The 17,857-nt window shown below is 37.0% G+C and overlaps 1 pseudogene; it reads right to left on the minus strand.

The window, feature by feature from the left end:
- Window positions 1-1,629: 1,629 nt before the first annotated feature.
- On the minus strand, window positions 1,630-2,257 carry LOC136309366 (pre-mRNA 3' end processing protein WDR33 pseudogene; annotated as a pseudogene).
- Between the last annotated feature and the right edge of the window lie 15,600 nt (window positions 2,258-17,857).

The following is a 17,857-nucleotide window of genomic DNA, read 5'->3' on the forward strand; positions in this document are numbered from 1 at the left end:
CAAATGGAACATCAAGTACATCAAGTACTATTTTTCTTAAATTGTTCTCTTTTAAAAAAAATATAGATCCTATATATTTTCTTTAAAGTTTATGTAAAATAAGCATTGTTGCAATCAGAGAGTAACAAGCTAATTGTATTAGTAGCGGAGGCTTTTGTAACTGTGGTGGAATCTACCTGGAACAATTCCTGGCTTGATCACCACAGGCCCTACCTGATTTGGAAACTCTCCATATTTTTAAGAGATTCCCTAAATCAGAATAATTTATTTCTTAGTAATTGGCATCAAGATGGTAGTTGAAACCAAGGGAAAGGAAATGTGTGTGTTAAGCTGTAAGGCAAGAGGATTTGCAAAGAACCCTGAGAAATGTCAGCTGTGTTGCTACTTGTCTTCAGGAAAAATTTTGGGCTTAAAAACAAAACAAAACTATAATTTACAGTGTTTTAATGAATATTCAATTCATTAAAATTATAAACTTTAAATTTAGATTTTTAAGCCCTCAAGCTCAATGCACTAATTTTATTATAAATGGAATCAGTTTTGTTCTAATGAAAGAGTTCCTTATTCTAATTCCTCAGGGGAGTCTTCAGTGCTGTGAAGTTAGAGAACTATAAAAGAGATTTCTAAATTACAGTGAATGATTTTACAATTCTTTTTTTTAAGACTGAATTCTTTATTCAGAATGAAATATGATGAAAAATATGATGAAATGAAATATGTCTTACATGGTGGGACATAAAAAGGAATTATGTATACACATTATTAACCATACATGAAAAGAGAAAACCAATGCAAAATGTAGCAGATGATACATCTGTAACGCATTGTAAAGGCTGACCCAAACAACACTACTTCAGAAAGGCACCAGCACAATAGTGAGTATGTGAATACAAAGAAAATATTGTTTCCAGGTTGCAGAAAGTTTCCCAGAAACTGAAACAGCCCATCCATATCTGCACCCAGAATACTCTTAAAGAATAGTTTAACTGTGACAATATGGACTATAGAAAACAGTATATTGTGTATAAACTTCTATTTTTTTATTTTTTTATTTATTTTTTGTATTTTTTCTGAAATTGAAAACAGGGAGGCAGTCAGACAGACTCCCGCATGTGCCCGACTGGGATCCACCCAGCATGCCCACCAGGGGGCGATGCTCTGCCCATCTGGGGCGTTGCTCTATTGCAACCAGAGCCATTCTAGTGCCTGAGGCAGAGGCCATGGAGCCGTCCTCAGCGCCCAGGCCAACTTTGCTCCAATGGAGCCTTGGCTGCGGGAGGGGAAGAGAGAGACAGAGAGGAAGGAGAGGGGGAGGGGTGGAGAAGCAGATGGGCGCTTCTCCTCTGTGCCCTGGCCGGGAATCAAACCTAGGACTCCTGCACACCAGGCCGACACTCTACCACTGAGCCAACTGGCCAGGGCTGTGTATAAACATTTTAAAAAAAATTTTTTTAAATTATTTTTATTTATTTATTCATTGTAGAGGAGAGAGAGAGAGAGAGAGAGAGAGAAGGAGGGAGGAGCAGGAAGCTTCAACTCCCATATGTGCCTTGACCGGGAAAGCCCAGGGTTTTGAACCGTCAACCTCAGCATTCCAGGTCGACACTTTATCCACTGTGCCACCACAGGTCAGGCTGTGTATAAACTTCTAATCCCCTCCTTATGTGCCTGAACATCCTGACCTTGTTCATGTTTGACTGCCAATATTTCATATATTCTCCATAGTCTGCTGTTAACATCCACATGCTACTATGTGACCAAGTCATGGCCCTCACTGGGATACTGTGAGCCTGTAATATTGTTTCAAAATTAAAAGTGAGTCCATTTCACAAGGTGAACTCTCCCCTAGAAGCTCCAGTGACCAACCATCTTCCTTCTGGAGTCCACCTAACAACAGATACTGGAAGCTTTGTTGGTTAATGTTCAAACAAATTTTGTAACTGCATTCATAGATTATTCAGCATCCTGATAGATGAAACCAGATCATTATAATGACCTGCATCAGGCTGAATTGCCCACATATCTCTCTGGTCTCTTTGCCATATTCTACTCTCCAAATAGTTAATTACAAGCAGATTTTAGTCTATAGTTTTTTTGGTTTATTGTTTTATCTCATTTGTTTTCTGTCAAAGTTAAGCTGTTGCATTGCTTGCTGCTGTGCAAAATCAGGTTGCTTAGAAAACAGTTGTCTAGGTGTCTGGTGTTAGAACCTTGGTGTATGGGAGAACCAGTTTCTGTAGCATAGTAATGTTTTCATTATAGAACACTTATGGTGCTGAGCAGAGCTCTTAATGAATGGCAAGCAAAGTAAAATGTTAGTATTCATTCCAGGGAATGTCTCTTCCCCCACCCCTTCTCAATTCCTCTCCTCTAGAGGAACAGCCACCATCTTTCACTGTGAGTCATCAAGTGCACCTTTAACTCTTAAATTATTCTCAGTGAGGACATCAAGGAGGAGTTTTATAGATTTGGTAGATCTAGTTCTCACTGGCTTGGGCTAAACCCAAGTTTCCTGTGGCCAGAACTGGTTTCAGGAGACTATGCCTGACTTTCTCCCAAGGATGACCCTGATAAAGAAAGGAAGCAAAAGAAAAGAAAATGAAGCAGTAATAGAAAGCAGAATAATGTAGCAATCCCCAGTGGACAAATCTGACTTTCTTTCTTTCCTCCCTTCAGGGAGACTTATTGAAATAGTCTTGGTGAAATTGGGCCACTTGGTGAAATTGGATCACTCTGAACATCTCAAGAGCTTGCTCTGATTGGCATGTTTGAATCTCTAATGCCTACTGAAATTTGAGTGCTTAATGTTTCTTCATTCAACAGCTATTTATTGAGAGCCTATAACATACCAGGCATTGTTCTAAGTGCTGGGCATGTTAGCAGTGAACAAATAGACAAAAATTCCCTTCATAGAGATACACCTGGTGGGAGAAACAGACAATACACAAATAAACAAGAAGAACATATAGTAACTTAACTTTGTTAGTGTCCTCAGGTAAAGATCACCAGGAGTACACTGTAGTTGAACAACTCGAGTTTATTATTGCAGTGAGGGAGAACTGTCCCCATGGGGACCATGAGGAAGTCTGCTAAGAGGGCGTTAGAAAGACCCTATAATATCTATTACAGGTTTGGATGGATAAATTTTAAAAGGGTCTAATAAAGTGGAGATTTGCTCTGGATTGGATATTGTTGGAAAACAGGGACAATTCTATAATTGAGAGTCATATGTGGTTGACATTCTGTGAGATTGTTGATATCCAACAAGAGAACACCATGGCCTAGTTGTGAACATCAGCCCAATTTTCATAGGTCAGGGATTTTTGCTTTTCCAAATGATAATAAGTTCCATGATGAAGAAAAATAAAACAGGGAAAGGGGATAGGGAATGCTGGATAGAGATGGACATAAGTGCTTTTGACTTTGAAAAGGATGGTCAATGAAGGCCTCTATGAGTGAATAAGATCTGAAAATCACTGTGTGTGCAAATATCTGAAAGAGGTGAGAGAGCAAACACACACAAAATAAAAGGGTGCAAAAATGAGTAGGAGGGGTATGGGGAAATCCTTGGCATATTCTAGGAACAGTAAGGAAACTGTGGGGCTAAAGGTTAGTTGACAAATGGAGAAGATATAACCCAAATTAAGATATTACTCCTAGATGTAGTATCTAACCCGGTTACCCAGCACTGAGTAGAGTTTAAACTGATTTCAACAGACCCTGGGTCAAGACTGGACCCTTTCTGGAATGCTAATTAGGGGTAGTGATCCAGAGTGGGATTCATCTAGACTGGATTATTTTAAAAGGCAGATTTGACAGACTTTATCTCCCCAGCATTGTCTAAGAGCAGTTGCCCAAACATATGATGAGCTTTGTTCTGGTACACAGTGAATACTCACAACATTGTTAAATGCATTCACCTGGTCTTAGGACCTTACTAAATATATTCTATGTGGATAACCTGAAATCATCTTCAAATATATGTCTCGCATGAGAATAAATTCTGAGTTATGAAAATGCTTCTTCTAATTTATCACTAGATAAACTCTTTTATACCAATGCTCTAGTCAGTTACTGTGTAAATAATCAGATATGGTAATCTCATTTGAACATTTTAACTGCCTTGTGAATTTTCACATGCTATATTTGGTTGAACCATATAAAATTGCTAATACATTGTGTCCGTAAAGTCATGGTACACTTTTGACCGGTCACAGGAAAGCAACAAAAGATGATAGAAATGTGAAATATGCACTAAATAAAAGGAAAACTATCCCAGTTTCATATCTATTCAGTGCAGTTTGATGTGGGCTCACGCACAGATTTTTCAGGGCTCCTTAGGTAGCTATCCCGTATAGCCTCTACAGACTCGTCACTGACTGATGGCCTACCAGAATGGGGTTTCTCCACCGAACTGCTGGTTTCCTTCAACTGCTTATCCCACCGAGTAATGTTATTCCTATGTGGTGGCGCTTCATTATAAATGCGCCGATATTCACGTTGCACTTTGGTCACGGATTCGAATTTAGCGAGCCACAGAACACACTGAACTTTCCTCCGTACCATCCACATCTCGACTGGCATGACTGTGGGCTGTTCTGCTGTATACCCGGTGTTACGTCATCATCTGTGCATGTGCACATGCTGCCATATCATCCTACAGAAATTGGGAGGGTTTTCCTTTTATTTGGTGCAGATTTCACATTTCAATCGTCTTTTGTTGCTTTCCTGTGACCGGTCAAAAGTGCACCATGACTTTACGGACACATTGTATTTTACCAGTTTTGACCTAAAGGACTGGCAATTACATGAAATTCAACCTAAAAATGAGAAAATTGGAGAGATTAAGATAGTCAAGGCAGAGTTATTGGTAGAATTTAACAACTCCTGTATCTATATCTCCAGCCTAGATTATTCCCTTGGACTCCAGGCTCATCATCTTTTTTCGAACATCCAATAAGCATTTCAAATTTAATATGGTAAAAATTGTTCTATTCAAAAGACATAGAGTGACTAAATGAATGAAAAACAAGAACATGCTGCTTTAGCTTTAAGGGCACACACAGCCTGAAAGTGAAGGGATGAAAAAGGTATTTCATGCAAATAGAGACCAAAAGAAAGCTATCCTTGCATTAGACAAAATGGAGTTTAAGCCAAAGAGCATAATAACAAAGAATTATAATAACCATTTATAATGTTAAATTGGTCAATCCAATAAAAGAATATAACATTTCTAAGTATGCACTCAACATAAGAGCACCTAATTATATACAGCAAATATTAACATATCTGAAGAGAGAACTGGATAGCTATATAATAATAGCAGAGGACTTCAGTATCCCATTTTTAACAAAGATGATCCAGACAAAAAAACTCAATAAGGAAACATTGGAATTAAACTACATGTTATGTCAGATGGACTTAATCCAGGCTGGATTCCACCCCTTTATGTTGACATTTTGGCTTCTACTGCGCATACCCTAAAGTTTTGCCTCATCTGGTTCTGCTTGACATGTGCTAACCTCTCCCTTCACCATCTTGGTTTCTACTGGGCATGCTCCTACCAAAGAAATTTCTCCTGTTGTTTCAACTCTCCCTTGTAACCCTACAGAATGGCCACTTGTCCCCCAGGGAGATTGGAGAGTGGATTCTAATCCCCTCGGTGGAAGATTCGGTGGTCCCCGGGGGAACCTGGGAATGCTGTGGCTTCTTCATAAATGAGGCTTAATATCTGACTCAGCTCCCTAGTTCATTAGACTCAATGTCTGATTCCATTTACTCCCTTCCTTTATTGATACTAACTAGCTACCTATGCTGACAGAAATACAATATAAGAAAACTTACGGGATGTGGCAAAAGCAAGCAGTTATAAGGTGTAAGTATATTTATACCAATAAACACTTACATGAGGAAACAAGAAATATTTCAAATAAAAAAACCTAACTTTACACTTCAAGGAACTAGAACAAGAACAAACTAAGCCCAAAGTTAGGAAAAGAAAGGAAATAACAAATATAGTGGAAATAAATACTTAATAGACAATAGAAAAGATCAATGACAAAGCTTTTTTTAAAAGGTAAAGTTTACAAACCTTTAACTGGATTCCCTAAGAAAAAAAGGGAGAGGACTAAAATGAATAAAATTAGAAATGAAAGAGGATACATTGCAATTGTTACCATAGGAATACAAAGGATCATGAGAGATTATTGTGAACACTAACCAATTGGGCAACCTAGAAGAAATGAATAAATTTCTAGAAACATATAACCTACCATGGCAGAATCGTGAGGAAATAGAAAATCTGAAAGAACAATTACTAGTCAGGTTACTGAATTAGTAATCAAAAAGTTCCCAACAAAAGTCCAGGACCAGATAGTTTCACAGGTGAATTCTACTAATCATATAAAGGCAGAGTATTACCAATCTTTTCAATTTATTCCAAAAATAGAAGAGGAGGGAATCTTCCAGACTCATTTTATGAAGCCAGCATTATCAAGGAGCCAAAGCCAGACAGAAATCTATAAGAAGAAAATTACTGGTCAGTATTACTACAGATCATAGATGCAGAAATTCTCAACCAAATGCTAGCAAACTGAATATAACATTACTTTGAAAGGATCATACACCATGAGCAAAGGGAAAGTCTGTTCAATACAGGATCCAAAGTTCACACATTGTGTTTGCTTAATATGTCTTGCAAGCATTTTTTATCTTTTTTTTCTATTAAAATATATATTTATTTATTAATTAAAAGGCTTATTTTACTACAAGCTATATTAATTTTGGATATACTGGAAAATCAAAGGATAGGTTGTGTGGCTTTGTTGGTAGGACTCTGGACCCCAATGAATCAGCTTCCCACATCCGAGAGTCCCATTGTACATTTACAAAGAGAATGTCAACACTGGGCAAATCCCAGGTCTAATTGTAGTGTAGTAACTTTTGGAAGGTAAATTACCAAGCAATTAGGACCCATTTAATAAATTACCCCTTATGGAACACCTTGAACCCTAGTGGTCTGAAGAGCTTAATGCACCTCTCACAATTTAGTGGTCCTCACTTTCCAGGGGTAAATCAAGGCCATAGTTAATTCAAACCTTCTTGTCACCAGTGCTCTCTTACTCTTGAGCCACTTCTGTAGTTTGGCATCTGTAAGCCCACATATTTGCATTTTCCCCTGTGCATTTCACATGGTTCATTTTTTTCATTGCTTTTTTTGGTAATTGAATTTATTAGGGTGACAATGGTTAATAAAACTATATAGGTTTTAAGTATACAATTCTATAACATATCATCTGTATATTGTATTGTGTTCACTACCCCACGTCAAGTCTCTCTTTTAAAAATTTTTTTATTTTGAAATAAAATTTAATGGGATGATATTGATCAGTAAGAGTACACAGGTTTCAGGTGAACATCTCTATAGCATTTGAACTGTTGATTGAATTTTGTGCCCATCACCCAAAGTCAAATCATTTTCCATCACCATATTTTTGTCCCTCTGTACTCCCCTATCCCCGTCTCCTCTTCCAGGTAACCTTCTGGTAATCACATACTATTGTCTATGTTGGAAGGGTTTTTTTTTGTTGTTGTTGTTTTTTTTTGCTTAATCCCTTCACCTTTCACTTAGCCCCTCAAACACCTTCCCCTCTGAAAGCTGTCAGTCTGTTCTTTATCTGTGAGTCTGTTTCTATTTTTTTGTTAGTTTGTTTTTTTCATTACATTTCACATATGAGTGAAATTATATGGTACTTGTCTTTCTCTGACTGGCTTACTTCACTTAGCGTAATGCTCTCTAGGTCCAGTCATGATGCCACAAAAGGTAAAATTCTTTCTTTTTTATGACTGAGTGGCATTCCATTGTGTAAATGTACCACAGCCTTTTACCCACTCATCTACTGAGGGACACTTGGACTGTTCCTATATATTGGCTATTGTAAATAATGCTTCAGTGAACATAGGGGTGTATATATTCTTCTGAATTAGTGTTTCAGATTTCTTTGAATATAGAGCCTCAGAAGTGGGATCACTGAGTGAAAAGTTAGTTCCATTTTTACTTTTTTTTGTTATCAAATATATATATATAAGTTAAATTTAATGAGGTGACATTGGTCTATAAGAACACATAGGTTTTAGGTAAACATCTCTATAGCATTTGAACTGTTCATTGCATTGTGTGCCCATCACCCAAAGTCAAATCATTTTCTGTCATCGTATATTTGTCCTTCTTTACTCGCTTCCCCCACTTCCTCTGCTAACACTTCACTACTGTCTATGTCCATGACTCTCAGTTTTATATCCCACTTAGTGTAAAATCATAGACTGAGTAGTATTCCATCATGAAAACGTATCACAGCTTTTTTATCCACTCATCTGCTGCTTGGGCTGCTTCCAAATCTTGGCTATTGTAAATAATGCTGCAATGAACATAGGGGTCCATATATTCTTTTGAGTTAGTGTTTTGGGTTTCTTCAGATAAATTTCCAAAAGTGGGATCAGTATGTCATAAAGCAGTTGTATTTTTAATTTTTTGAGATAACTCCATTCTGCTTTCCACATGGCTACACAAGTTTGCATTTCCACCAACAGTGCGTAAGGGTTCCCTTTTTTCCATACCCTCTTTGGAGAAGTGTCCATTCAGGTCCTTTACCCATTTGTAATTGACTTGTTTCTTCTTTTGATGTTGAATTATTATAAATTTTAGATATTAACCACTTATAAGATTTATTGGTGAATATATTCTCCCATTTAGTGGGTTGTCTTTTCATTTTCCTGATGGTTTCCTTTCTGTGCAAAAATTTATAGTTTGATGTAGTCCCACTTTTTTCTTTTTTCTTTTGTATTCCTTGCCTGAGAAGATAGATTAAAAAAATATTACCAAGAGAAGTGTCAGAAATTTTACTGCCTATGCCTTCTAGAATTTTTATGGTTTCAAGTATAATTTAATCCATTCTGAGTTTATTCTCGTATTTGGTTTAAGAAGGTGTTCTAGCCTGGCCAGGTGGTGGCGCAGTGGATAGAGCATCAGATTGGGACGTGGAGGACTCAGATTCGAAACCCCGAGGTCACCAGCTTGAGCGTGGGCTCATTTGGTTTGAGCAAGGCTCACCAGCTTGAGCCAAGGTCACTGGCTTGAGCAAGGGGTCACTTGGTCTACTGTAGCCTCCTGGTCAAGGCACATATGAGAAAGCAATCAATGAACAACTAAGGTGCCACAATAAAGGATTGATGCTTCTCATATCTCTCCCTTCCTGTCTGTCTGTCTGTTCCTATTTGTCCCTCTCTCTGTCTCTGTCACCAAAAATGGTGTTCTAGCTTTATTTTGCATGTATGTGTTCAATTTTCTCAACACCATTTATTAAATAGATTATTTTTAGTCTATTGTATGTTCTTACCTCTTTTGTCAAATATTGACATGAATTTACTTTGGGGCTCTCCATTCTGTTTCATTGCCTGTTTTTAATGCCAGTACCATGCTGTTTTGATTACTATGACCTTGTAGTGTAGTTTGATATTAGGCAGTATGATTTCTCCAACTTTGTTCTTCTTTCTCAAGATTGCTGAGGCTATTTGGTTTTAGTTTTTTGTGGTTCCATATAAATTTTTGGAATATTTTTTCTAGTTCTGTGAAATATTCTGCTGGTATCTTGATATGGGATTGTGTTGAATCTAAAGATTGCTTTGGATAGTATGGACATTTTAAGGATGTTAATTATTCTTATCCATGAACACCGTATATACCTCCACTTATTTATACTTTCTTCAATTTCCTTCTTCAATGTTTTATAATTTTCGTTTCTTTTTTGACACAGACAGAGAAAGAGAAAGAGAGAGGGACAGATAAGGACAGATGGGTAGAAAAGAAGAGATTTGAGAAGCATCAATTCTTTGTTGTGGCACCTTAGTTGTTTATTGATTGCTTTCCCATCTGTGCCTTGACCCAGAGGTTATAGCAGAGCAAGTGACCCATTGCTCAAGCCAGCAACCTCTGGGCTCAAGCCAGCGACCATGGGATCATGAGGGATCCTGCACTCAAGCTGGCAAGTCTGCGTGCGAGCTGGATGAGCCTGCACTCAAGCCAGTGACCTTTGGTTTTGAACCTGGGTCCTCTGTCTTCCAGTCCGAGGCTCTATCCACTACACCACTGCCTGGTCAGGTTTATAATTTTCTGAGTACAGGTCTTTTATCCTTGGTTAAATTTATTCCTACGTGTTTTTATTTTTATTTTTTGATGCAATTGTAAATGGAAATGTTTTCTTAGTTTGCCTTTCTGATAGTTCATTGTTGGTGCATAACAATTCAACTGATTTCTGGGTATTTGTTTTGTATCCTGCTACTTTACTGAATTTATTTATTAGTTCTATTGTTTTTTTCTTTTTGTAAAGTCTTTAAGGTTTCTATATACAGTATCATCTCATTTACTAATAATGAGAATGGTGATTCTTTCACTCCATCTTTAAGAGTTCTCTCTCCCACCCATTTTTTATGTCCTTTGTTTTCTTTAAAAAAAAAAAAAGGCTGAGTCTTTTGTGGTGTAGAATTTTCTATTCTAGTTGGTTGCTGTTTAAGATGTTTATCTCCTGTTTATTCCCTGAACCTGGTTGTTAGATTTGACCTTGAGGCTAAATCACATTCAAGTTTGATTTTTTCCAGAAATATTTCATAGGTGGATCTGTCATTACCTATTGTGTTACATTAGGAAGGTTATGTCTGTCTCTTTATGATATTAAGATTTTTAGTAGTTTCACAAATTGAATTAATTCAGTTTAGCCGCTAGATGTCAGGACTTCATTTTAAAAATAAATACTTAATGAAGAATCTAGACTTAAGTTTTGCAAAAGAGTGAAAAAAATCTTTATTAATAAGGTGTCATTATTAGAAGTTTCTAGATAAATTTCTTTGACTCTTAAATATAAATGTTGGTAGCTTTAAAATGTTAAATGTAGTTTTTTTTGCAACATTTCCTATACCATATACTGCTTCAACTATATATAGTACTCTGGTTCAAGTGGTAAAACAGAGAAGATAGGCGAGTAGCTAGAATACTGATGAAACCAAATGTGAAAAACAAGGACTGAGCAACAGAGGACAGGGGGAAGTCAAGTAAATTTGCATAGCTGTGGCTACTGTGGGAGCCTTAAGCTGTGCGTCTTCTTTGGGACTGTTCTCAGCCTGGTTGGTTAACCAGTGCTCTCTCTAGAACTTTACATGAAATATGCCTTACTATTGGCTCAATAGGCTCATGAGTCCAAAGTTCTTCAATGTAATCATATTAAGAATTTTGATCTGGGATGCTGATATGTGTTGCTTGTGTTCTTCACATGTGGAAAAAATTCAATTCAATAATGTAACAATAGGTTCTGGTCAGTTGGCTCAGCGGTAGATCGTCTGCCCAGCATGTGGAAGGCCCGGGTTTGATTCCCAGTCAGGGCACACAGGAGAAGTGACCATATGCTTCTCCATCCCTGCCCCTCCCCCTTCTCTCTCTCTCTCTCTCTCTCTCTCTCTTTTCTCCTCCCTCAGCCATGGTTCTAACTATTTGAGCAAGCTGGCCCGGGAACTAAGGATGGCTACATGGCCTCACCTCAGATGCTGAAATAGCTCAGTTGCCAAGCAGTGGCCCCAGATGGGCAGAGAATTGCCCCATAGAGGGCTTGTTGCTGGGTGGATCCTGGACCAGGCACATGTGGGAGTCTGTCTCTCTGCCTCCCTGTATCTCAATTAAAAAAGAAAAAGAAATAATGTAATTATAATGATAAATTACTGTCTAAAAGCCTGATATTAAAACAATAGAGGTTATAATTATAACAATATATATAGATCTTTAGGATTGTGTCCTTTCTTCAGTTACAATCCTACAGAGTTTGAAAAACATGAACTACACCTGGATGATGCAGAGTTTAGAGTCTGGCACCACGTTAACATAGCATCTGTAACATGGCCACTTTGAGCTTCTATCTTTATGTAAAGTAGGACCAGTAAGACTGACAGCTTCCATGGGTGACTGCAAGGATTGGCTTTGCTTTTTATCTCATTGATTGCTTCTATTTAGTCTCCCTTGCTGGATCTTTGTCATAATCCTGACCTCATTTCTTTTTATGGTTAAATAATATTCCATTGTATGGACATATCACATTTTATTTATTTATTCATCAGTTCATGGACATTTGGTTGCTTCTTCTTTTGGGCTACTTTGATTAATGCTGTTATAAACATTCATATACAAGTTTTAATGTGTATATGTTTTCATTTCTCTTTGGTATTTACCCAGGAGTCGTATTACTAAGTCATATGATAACTCTATATTCAACCTTGTGAGAAAGTGCTAGACTGTTTTTCAAAGTGACAATCATTCTATTGGATGTGAACTGGTATCTCATTGCAGTTTTGATTTGCATTTCCCTAATTGTTGATGATGTTGAACATTTTATTGTGTGCTTATTGGTCATTTGTATATATCTTCTTTGGAGAAATGTTTATTCAGATTTTTCTCCCTTTTATTTAGAAAATTTTCTTTTTATCGTTGTTGTAAGAATAACATATATTATGAATACTAGTCCTTTATGAGATATAATATATAAATATTTTAACCATTTTGTGGGTAGTGTTTCAATCTCATTCTTAAAAATTTTCAATTATAGTTTACATTTAATATTATTTTGTATTTGTTTCAGGAGTACAAATAGAGATTAGGCAATCATATACTTACAAAGTGTTACCCTTTATATTTCTGGTATACACCTGGCATCTTACATAGTTATTACATTATTGACTATATTTCCTACACTCTACTTTATATCCCCATGACTATTTTGTAACTACCACTTAGTACTTCTTAATCTCTTTACTATTTTTCACCCTAACCCTGCTCCCCTCTGGCAACCATCAGCCTATTCTTTGTATCTATGAGTCTGTGTCTATTTTGTTTGTTCACTTATTTTGTTCTTTAAATTCCACATACATTTGTCTATTGATGGAAACTTGGGTTGCTTCTATAGCTTTGCTATTGTAAATTATGCTGCAGATGTCTATTAAATTAGTGCTGTGGGTTTCTTCAGATATACACCCAGTAATGGAATCACTGGGTTATAAAGCAGTTCTATTTTTAAATTTTTGAGAAAACTCCATGCTCTTTTCCACAGTGGCTGTACCAGTTTATATTACCACCAACGATGAAAAAAGGTTCTCTTTTCTTCACATCCTCACTATGTTGTTTGTTGATTTATTTATGATAGTCATTTTGACAGATGTGGGGTGATATCACATTGTGGTTTTAATTTTCATTTTTCTGATAATTAGTATGTTGAAGATTTTTTCATGTGTTTATTGGCCATCTGTATGTCCTCTTTGGAGAAGTATCTATATAAGTTCTTGGTTCGTTTTTTATAATGGATTATTTGTGTGTGTTTTTTTTCTTGTGTTGAGTTGTATGAATTCTTTATTAAGTTTTGGAAATTAACTCCTTATCAGATGTATCTTTGGTAAATATTTTCTCCTATGCAGTGGGTTTCCTTTTCATTTTCTTGATAGTTTTCTTTGTTATATAAAAACTTTTTAGTTTGATGTAGTTCTATTTGTTTATTTATTGTTTTTGTTTCCCTTTCCTGAGGATATGTATCTGTAAAAATGTTGCTAAGAAAAATGTCAAGTATTAAAACAAGTATTAAAAACATAAGTATTTTAATACTTATGTTTTCTTCTAAAAGTATGTTTTTGAGTCTTCCATTTAAGTCTTTAGTCTATTTTTCATTCATTATTGTATATGGTGAAATAAGGTGGTCTAATTAAAAAAAATTTTTTTAGATATTCATTGTTAGAGAGAGAGAAAGAGAGTGGGGGGGGGGAGATGGGGGGAGGAGCAGGAAGCATCAACTCCCAAATGTGCCTTGACCAGACAAGCACAGGCTTTCAAAACAGCGACCTCAGTGTTCCAGTTAGATGCTTTATCCACTGCATCACCATAAGTCAGGCCTCGGTGGTAAAATTTCATTTTGTGTGTGTGTGTGTGTAAAACTGTCCAATTTTTCCAACACCACTTATTAAATAGATTGTCTCTACCTATTGTAGAGTTTTGCCTCCTTTGTCAAATATTACTTGACCATGTAAGCATGGGTTGATTTCTTGGCTCCCTATTCTGTTTCACTGATCTACGAGTCTGTTTTTATGCTGATACCATGCTGTTTTGATTAATATAAACTTTTTCTTTATTTTTTTTATTTTTCTATACTTTAAATTTTTAACTTATTGTGTTTACATGGATTCAAGTGTCCCGCTGGATATAACTCCCTTACCCCCACCCCTGTGTCCTTTTTCATACCCCCTTTGCCCCCTCCCCCTAACTCCCTCCCCGCTTCCCTCTAGGATTTTCTGTCTTGTTATCTATCATATATCTCTTTGTTATGTATATATAGTTTCACTAATCTCTTTACCTTCTTTGATCTCATCCCCTCATCTCCCTTCCCTCTGATTGCTGTCCTGCTAGTCCCTATGACCTCTCCTCAGCCTCTGTTTCATTCCTCAGTTCACTTTTTTCATTAGATTCCACATATATGTGAGATCATATGATATTTTTCTTTCTCTGCCTGGCTTATTTCACTTAGCATAATAATCTCCAGGTCCATACATGCCATTGCAAAAGGTAAGAGTTCCTTCTTTTTCACAGCTGCATAGTATTCAACTGTGTATATGTACAGCAGCTTTTTAATCTAATCGTCCACTAACTGACAATTGGGCTATTTCCAGATCTTGGCTATTGTAAACAATGCTGCCATAAACATGGGGGTGCATATCTTCTTCTGAATCAGTGATTTTGTATTCTTAGGATATACTCATAAAAGTGGGATATCTGGGTCAAAAGGCAGTTCCATTTTTAATTTTTGAGTGATCTCCATACTGTTTTCCACAGTGGTTGCACAAGTCTGCATTCCCACCAGCACTGCAAGAGGGTTCCCTTTTCTCTACACCTTCACCAGCACCTATTGTGTGTTGTTTTGTTAATGAGCACTATTCTGACTGGTGTGAGGTGGTATCTTATTGTGGCTTTAATTTGCATTTCTCTGATGATTAGTGACATTGAACATTTTTTCATATGCTTATTGGCCATTTGTATGTCCTTTTTGGAAAAGTGTCTATTCAGTTCTTTTACCCATTTTTTAATTGGATTGTTTACCTTCCTGGTGTTGAGTTTTAGATCTTTATAAATTTTGGTTATTAAGCCCTTATCAGATGTATTGGCCAATATGTTCTCCCATTGTGTGGGTTCTCCTTTTATGTTGTTCATGGTATCTTTAACTGTGTAAAAGCTTTTCAGTTTGATATAGTCCCTTTGTTCATTCTGTTTTTATTTCACTTGGCTGTGGAGATAAATCAGCAAAAATACTGCTACAAGAGATATCAGAGAGTTTAATGCCTATGTTTTCTTTCAAGATGTTTATGGAAGACCTGAAGATGGCAGCGGAGTAGGCAGATGCACAGATACCCAGCTCTCAACACCAAACTGGAATACAGCATGAAAAACCAACTCTGGACTACAAGAACAGCTCTCAAAAACCAAGGAGCAAAGAAGAAGCCACAGCAAACCTGGTAGGAAGTGCCTGAATCTCCCCTGCTTACAGGAATGGGGTGGGGGTGGGGTGAGGCTGAGAATCCAGAGGGGATCTCACTCCAGGGAAAAGAAGAGAAAATACTGCTCACAGCCACTTGCCTGGCAACCAGGGAGTGAGGTGTGTTGAAAAGACCAGTTTATCTCCCAAGTGCAAAGGAAAGAGAGAGGGACAGACTGTTGAGGGGCTAAGGAATGCAGGAGATGACCTAAAAAAAGCTGACTCATCTGTGCTGGAGGCAGCCATAGCTGGGGAGGAACTGATCCTTCCCCACAAAACAGTACTGAATTGCTTCCAGATCAGAGATTTCCAGACATCTCTGCAGCTCCAATCAGCGCAACAAGACACAGCTGAAAACAAGAAGTGGAGAGGAGGGGCAGTAACTCAGGTCTCCATGGAGATCTGAGATACACCTCCCCCTACTGAAGCTGAGAAAACACCTTGCCCCAAGAGAGATTAGTTGGTAGAAGAGTCCTTCAGAGTCTCAGGTTACACCCATCACATTCCTGGATACAGTTTCAAGGAAGCCCCCTGCTGAGATCAGTAAACAAGACTATCACCTGTTAAGAAAACAAACAAATCAGGACTTCAAAGTTGCCCAAATCTGAAAGTGGATTACAAATAATAGCAGATACCAACCCAAGAAGACCTAGAAATAACACAACTGAAAACTGGAGGCAGACAACACCAAGGCTAGACTCAACCAACTCTACAAACAAAACACCCAAACACAGACAATGAAAAGACAAAAAAGTGCAAACCAAATGAAACCACAAGAGAAATCTTCAGGAGATGAACTGAGTGATATGGAAATAATCAAACTTCCAGATGCGGAGTTCAAAATAATGATTGTAAGGATGTTTAGGGATCTTAGAACAACAATGGGTGGTCATTACAAACACCTAAATAAAGAAATAGCAAGTATAAAAAAGAATCAGTCAGAGATGACAAATACAATATCAGAAATAAAGACCACAATGGAAGGAATTAAAAATAGGATACATAGAGCTGAGGATTGAATCAGCAAGTTGGAGGACTACTGGAATGAAGGCATGAAAGCAGAGAAGAAAAAAGAAAAGAGACTCAAAAAGTCTGAGGAAACTCTCAGAGAGCTCTGTGACAACATGAAGAGAAATAACATCCACATCATAGGGGTTCCTGAAGAAGAAAAAAAAGAACAAGGGATAGAGACTTTGTTCAATCATATCATAGCTGAAAACTTCCCTAAATTAATGCAGGAGAAACTCTCACAAGTTCAAGAAGCACAGAGAACTCCATTAAAGAGAAACCCAAAGAAACCTACACCAAGACACATCATAATTAAAATACCAAAGCTAAGTGATAAAGAGAAAATATTAAAAGCTGCAAGAGAAAAAAGAGCTATCACCTACAAAGGAGCCCCCATAAGGATGACATCTGACTTCTCAACAGAAACACTTGAGGCCAGAAGGGAATGGTAAGAAATATTCAAAGTAATGCAGAACAAGAACCTACAACCAAGACTACTTTATCCAGCAAGGCTATCCTTTAAAATCGAAGGAGAAATAAAAAGTTTCCCAGACAAAAAACAACTCAAGGAATTCATTACAACCAAACCAATGCTGCAGGAAATGTTAAGGGGCATGTTGTAAACAGATCAAAGTGGAAAAGAATATAGCAAAAAAGGAATACAGCTTGAAAAAATAAAATGGTAATAAACAACTACAAATCAATAATAACCTTAAAAGTAAATGAATTAAATGATCCAATCAAAATACATAGGTAGCTGCGTGGATAAGAAAACAGGACCCGTACATATGCTGTCTACAAGAGACACACCTTAGAACAAAAGATAAACATAGATTGAAGGTAAAAGGATGGAAAAAAACATTTCATGCAAATGGAAATGAAAAAAAAGCTGGGGTAGCAATACTTATATCAGACAAATTGAACTTTAAAACAAAGGCTATAGTAAGAGATAAAGAAGGCCACTACATAATGATAAAGGGAGTAATCCAACAGGAAGATATAACTATTATAAATATCTATGCACATAATATAGGAGCACCTAAATATATAAAACAGACTTTGATGGATTTAAAGGGCGAGACCAACAGCAATACTATAATAGTACGGGATTTCAATACCCCACTAACATCACTAGATAGATCCTCAAGAAAGAAAATTAACAAAGAAACAGCAGACTTATTGGACACACTAGATCAACTTGATTTAATAGATATCTTCAGAACCTTTCACCCTAAAGCAGCAGAATA

Source organism: Saccopteryx bilineata, chromosome 6 (assembly GCF_036850765.1).
Source record: "Saccopteryx bilineata isolate mSacBil1 chromosome 6, mSacBil1_pri_phased_curated, whole genome shotgun sequence".
NCBI lineage: Eukaryota > Metazoa > Chordata > Mammalia > Chiroptera > Emballonuridae > Saccopteryx > Saccopteryx bilineata.